Source organism: Balaenoptera musculus, chromosome 16 (assembly GCF_009873245.2).
Source record: "Balaenoptera musculus isolate JJ_BM4_2016_0621 chromosome 16, mBalMus1.pri.v3, whole genome shotgun sequence".
NCBI classification, from domain to species: Eukaryota; Metazoa; Chordata; class Mammalia; order Artiodactyla; family Balaenopteridae; genus Balaenoptera; species Balaenoptera musculus.
This window is the reverse complement of record NC_045800.1, coordinates 80,417,802-80,424,277: the sequence shown is the minus strand read 5'-3', so window position 1 is coordinate 80,424,277 and position 6,476 is coordinate 80,417,802.

The window sequence follows — 6,476 nt, the reverse complement described above, 5'->3', positions numbered from 1 at the left end:
ACACGACAATGCGTGGCCGCCCTTAAGTGCCCCGTGAACGCTTGCTATTGTCAGCAGGAAGTGGTGACCAGCCGCAGAGCTAGCTGAGGTGACCTGGAGTGGTTCAGCCAGACCTTGACCTCTGAACGAACATCCTCATGTTGCTGAGTTCCTGAATCTACCTTACCGGGTTAAAAAGCAAATTCCAGAGTGGTCATGCCTTTGTAAGGTTTATTGATATGAATTATGGGTGCCCTTTGCGTGCTAATCACCCACTCCCTCGAAGACTTTCAGAGTTAATGGCTCAGCAATTCCTCCAGATCTGGGCCCCTGGGGCCCCTACTCCCCACCCACCTCTGTCCTCTTTCCCTTGCACCCAAGGAAGCACGTGGACGTGGAGCCTGGGGCCCCAAGGGGACCCAGCACCCACACACACGCAGACCATACACACATCTCTAGGCTTCCTTCCTCTCAAAGCCAGAGCCGACTGTCCCCTTCTGACACAGGATGTCAGGTCGACTCAAGCCAGAGGCCTTGGGACCAAGCCCCAGGTGAAAAACTACATGGGCTGGAATATTTCGTGAAAACAGAAAAGAGCCAGTGGCCTCTCTGTGACATAAGGGTCAGACGGGAGCAGTCGGCAGATGAACGGGCTGTGTGTCAGGTCTCCTCGACTGAGAGATGTGAGTGATGAGTCCAGATACGCCACCCCATGGGTACTGGGCAAACTGAGCAGGACAGACACAGACCATGGTGACCTGCTAGCGATCGTTCCAGGGTAGAGCCCGGGGAGCAGGGGGTGGTGGGAAAAGGGGTTGGGAGACCTACAGGTGTGGGCTCCAGGGTCCCGAGCAGCTCAGCACTGACCTGTGTTAGTTACTGGGTTCCTCAGTAAGATTTATTTAAACAAAGGTTGCCCCTGCACTATACTTTTCCAAAGTTGTCTGATCTAGTCTCCTTGGGTTACTTTCTTTCTGTTTTTAAACTGTCCGTTTAGCTTAGTTTTCTGTCCCCCAAATGGGGACTTACCTCCTCTTTTCCTTCAAAATACCTACGATCAATAACATAGACTTTGATCATAAAGTTCACCGAAACAATAGACACATGTTCCTGCCTCTGTCCTGTAAACCGAAAACCACACAGGACTGCACATGTGCAGAACGGTTTTCAAACCTGAGGCTGACACAACTATAGAAACTGTCAAGTTTCTGAGTTTGAAGGAAAAGAGTCCCCATGAGTTGTGCCATTCCCAGACAAGAAAAGTCATTCTGAAGCTTTGTAATCCTTATGGGGCCAATGATACAAAAAGCACACTTTGTTTCAACATCAGGAACCCGATGGCCCTAATTCCTTATTGTTTAAGGAAGCAAGAAGCCTGGAGAGAGGTCCAGTTAATGGATACCAATGCTGGAGGCGGGAGACACCTAGCATCGAAGGGCATGTTTTCCTTCTGTCCGTGGGTCCCCCCATCCAGGGGCTCTCCATTCCCCTGGAGCCCTCCCTCGGCCAGGGTGACAATTTCTGCTCCAGCACATGCAGACAACTTCAAAGGAAGGACTGGTGCTTTCTTCCCAATAGGAACCTTCCCACCACAGCCCACGACTGTCGGATACGTGGGTGCTGGCCAGAGATTTCTCCCTCCACTCGCATCACCTACTGCTTTTCACGGCCGATCTGTCCAGCGCAGATTTCACCTCTGAGCCCCACATCCAAATGCCCAGCTTCCTACTGGACAATGGGTTCTCACACTCAACAGGCCCCAAACCTAACTCCTCCTCTTCCCCAACCCCTTCCCAGAGGATGGGATCCCTAGCCACCGGTCCACCGAAACCAGCGACCTGAGGGCTGTCCTGCACCCCCCCTCTCTCCCTCACCCCTGAATGTCTCCAAGTCATATAGATTCAACCTCAGTCACGTTTTTGTTTCCACCCCCTCCTCTCTACCCTCTGCTGAAACTGCACCATCCCTGGCCTCAGCCCCTCTTGTCTGACCTTGTATGTCTCTCCAATCCTCCCTCCTGGCTTGGTTTTCATCCAGCCTCAATAAAGCCACCAGAGTGTCCCTCTGAAACAGAAAGCTCTGGTCCTACTATTTCCCAGCTTAAACCCTTCAGTGGCTCTCCCTGGCCCATCAAGAATCACCTCCAGCCTCGCCCTGCCCTTGCTCCTAATCTCCGGCTATGTTAAGTGCCTGTCATTCCCAAATACATCCTGTCATCTCCGGCTCAAGTGTCCCTGCCCACCCTGCTCCCTCCCCACCCTCCCAACAAACCCACCAGCAGGAATCTCCTCTCTCTCTCAAGACTCCAATCAGCAGCATTTCTCCAACGAAAACCTTTTCCAGCACCACAGAACCACTATCTCTGTACCCTGCTTCAGGGCAAGCGGGCCAATGTTTCGCGGCTTTGTATTTTCCTCATCTGCTCTGCTCGTGATGGACATTTGGGTTGTTCCCAGTTTAAGGCTAGTGCAAATAGTGCTGTTGTGATCATTCTTATACACTGTGTTTATAAACTAGTGCATTCGTGCATGCATTTCTGAGGGTATTACCTCCGAGTCTAGGGTTTTCTTTGTGGAAAGATTTTAAATTAAGGATTCAATCTATTTAATAATTATTGGACTAGTTAACATTCATATTTTTTTCTTTTGTAAGTTCTTTTCATTGAAGTATATGTAGTTGATTTACAATGTTAGTTTCAGCTGAAGAGCATAGTGATTCATATATATATATATATATATATATATATATATATATATATATATTCTTTTTCAGATTCTTTTCCCTTATAGGTTGTTACAAAATACTGAGTATAGTTCCCTGTGCTATACGGTATGTCAGTTTTGATAAATTGTATTTTCTAGGAATTTACCCGTTTATCTAAATTTTCAAATGTATGGGCATAAAATTGTTCATAATATCTTCTTATGATCCTTAACAAAGGTGGGCTCTGTTGTGATGTCTCCTTATCATGCCTGACATGGATTATTTTTACCTTTTCTTTCTTTTTTTTTTTTTTTTCTCTTGCTCAATCTTGCTAAAATTTTAGGGGTTTTTTTAAAAATCAATTTTATTACTTTTCCAAAGAATCCAACTTTGGGTTTTATTGATAAGTCCTATTTTATATTTGTGTTTCATTACATTAAATTCTGCCTTTATTTTTTCTTTCTTTGGGTTCAGCTACTGGACTATAATTTCCCTGCAGGCAGATGTTATGTCTTGGTTACTATGTGTTTTCTAGAGCCTAGCATAGTGCCTGGTACAAAGAAGATGCATAATAAATATTTAGGGAAAGAGATGACAGAAGGGAGAAGAGGAAAAGAGGGAGAAAGAGAGAGGGGTAAGGAAGGGAGGGAGTTGGAAGGACAACAGAATTGGAATATAAACTGCCCATATACCTGAGAGGTTACTTGTAAGATACCTATGTGTATGTGTGTGTGTGATATACTAGGGTCCTTTATTTTTTTTTAAATTTTTATTGGAGTATAGTTGATTTACAATGTTGTGCTAGTTTCAGTTGTACAGCAAAGTGATTCAGTTATACATATAGATATATCAACTTTTTTTTTTTTTTTTTAGATTCTTTTCCATATAGGCCACTACCCAGTTTTCAGTAGAGTTCCCTGTGCTATATAGCAGGTTAGGGTCCTTTATGTTAAACAATCTAGTATCATGACTCCAAGTGCAGCTCAAGGTGGGAATTATAAATATACCTAGAGACCCACAGCATTTTCCTTGGAAGATCTTCACGGTGTATTACTCAGCTTACACCCCTGAAGGCCCACCATGAATCAGGCCCCACGTTAGTCACTAGGGAGACAAACATGAATAAGAACTTGTTCCTCAGACTTGTGGTTGCCAAGGGGGAGAGGGGTGGGAGAGGGATGGATTGGGAGTTTGGGGTTAGCAGGTGCAAACTAGTATATATAGAATGGATAAACAACAAGGTCCTACAGTATAGCACAGGGAACTATATTCAATATCCTGTGATAAACCATAATGGAAAAGAGTATGAACAAGAATATATATATGTATAACTGAGTCACTTTGCTGTACAGCAGAAATTAACACAACATTGTAAATCAACTATACTTCAATAACATTACAAAAAGAAAGGAAAAAAAAAAAAAAAAAGAACTTGTTCCTGCCCTTCAGAAACTCCTAGGAAAAATCTGGGCAGTTTACAAATGGGCCAGACCCAGCCAGCACATTTTTGTAAATAAAGTTTTATTGGAACACAGCATGCCGTTCACCTGTGGCTACTTTCACACTACAATGACCAAGTTCATATGAACCTCAAAGCAGGAAATATTTACTATCTGGCCCTTTGCAGAAAATGTCCACAGCCCTGCCCTAGGCAGTAGGCCCCTAGAAGGCGGGCCCTGGCCTTGTCTGCCGGGGACAGCAGGGTCCCCAGTCCACTGGTGAACGCTGAGCATATGCGTTCTCAAGGTCCAGAAGCTCTCTGGAGTTGGCCTCACTGGTGGGCAAGAATCACTCCTCATTATCTAACAAGTGTGCACTCTTTCCTCTGAGCAAACACAGCACAAAATGCAGTGAGTACCAGTGACCTCTTTACAAACCTGTCAGCTCATTCCTGGGATCAGCACCTCACAGAGAAATCTCATCCAAAGCCCTCAAAGTGTGCGGGGCTCGTTGAGCAAATCCTGAGGCCCAGAAGCAGAAACCAAGGTTCCTGTTGAGAAGTGGGGCTGGTTGTATGGGTCCCCACCTCACGGCCAACTTCGGGCTGCACTGCTTTATCTTAAATCAAATACTCCACTGGGAGAAAACTTCACACTTGTGCCAGGACAGCGTTAACAATAGTCCTGGAATTTGTACCCAAGATGACCTCCTCAAAAATGTTTTGTTCTCCTGCTCTGGACATTTAGTGACCATCAGGGCAGACAGAAAGACGAGGCCAAAGGCCCTGGCCCAGCCCTTCAGCATCCAAAGCCGCGCCCAGATGCCTGGCTCCGCGCTGCCTGATTTGGGGACCAACCCACTCGGCCACTGGACCTTTCTTTCCTGCAACAGGAGTGTTTGCTTTTCTCTCAAATGGAGATGATGTATCTTGATGGAAGAACCATGTGAGATATCCATCCTCTAGAAAACAAAGTGCTAACAGCTTACATAGAGTTGTGAACTATTAAAAATTCAAGCTGTGTAAGTCAGCTAAACTGAGAATTTTTGTCATGGCCCCTTGCTTTTGAAGGGCCAGCCTTAGTGCTTAGTCAGCTCTTAAACAGGGTTTGTTGTTTTGTATGTTTTTTTTTTCCCCTGTGAGTATGTATATGTGTGTGTGTGTGTGTGTGTGTTCAACTTTTCAAAAACTGTGGTTTAAAAAATAAGTCGATCAGTAAGTGTCAGAAGTGTCTGAGTGAGAGTAGACACTAACAGGAAAGCAGGAAACACAGTCTGTAAGTTTAGAGGGGGGAGGAAACAATTTCCATTCAACACCAAGGCGACAGTAGCACACTGATGGGAGAGCCCAGACAAAGCCAAATGTCATTTTCTTTATCCTAATTTATTGATTTTTGCTGGCTGTCGGAAGCGCTCAAGGGAGGAAGTGTGGTGAGTCTTTGGCCGATGGTTTTCATCGTTCTCACAATTAGTGTGGCGGAGTTGCTGGAGGGGAGTGCATGAAAATGATGGCGGGGACGCACAAGAACCCCAGAGCCCAGAGCAAACACATGTGCGTCCATTCCTCCCACTGCAGTGTTTCTGAAAGTAGCCTATTCATTTACTTGGAAGAGATCTCATGCCAAAAAAAAAAGACACAATCTCATCACCCACTCACCCAGACATCTTGACTCATCAGCCCAGAAACACAACCGTTGCTGGGGGGGTGCACCTCCAAAAATCACCATTCCCCGAGCACTCGTTCGTAAGTCTGTGATACCAGAAATGTAAATCACCGGAGCTGCGTGGAAAATCTCCAGCCGGGTGTGCGACCCTCCTAGAGGTCAGGGAGGCCCAGGTGCAGGTGTCAGGACGGGAGACGGGGAGACACTCGGAGTTCAAGGTCAATAGACAACCCTGAGAGAGAGATTTGGCCCCCGGGATGTTCACTGTGCCAGTTTTTTTCATGAACACTCATTACAAAACTGAAACCAACATCACAGAACAATGAGAAATCACCAGCCCGTTCCGCAAGTTCAGAGCCGTGCACACCAACCACTTCAAATCTGAAAAACGTTTCGTGTGCGTGTGAGGTGACGCCCACCGTGGGCTTTCCCAGGCTGCTCTGGTCTCCTGCCTAGGTGCCTTCCTCCCCCAGCCTCACCCCGGGGCAGGGTCACCACTGTGAAGATGGCTCCTGGACACGCACCACGGCCCTGACTGCTCAGCTGTCCTCCACGGCCTGACACCGGCTGCCCCTGGGTATCAGCACCCGAAGGTCCCACAGACGGTTCCCCTCCGGCCTCCCCATTCCGCTCACAGCCACGTTAGCACCTCTCACAGCCCTAGAGTCCCGCCCGTTCGCCCTCAGAGAGTCC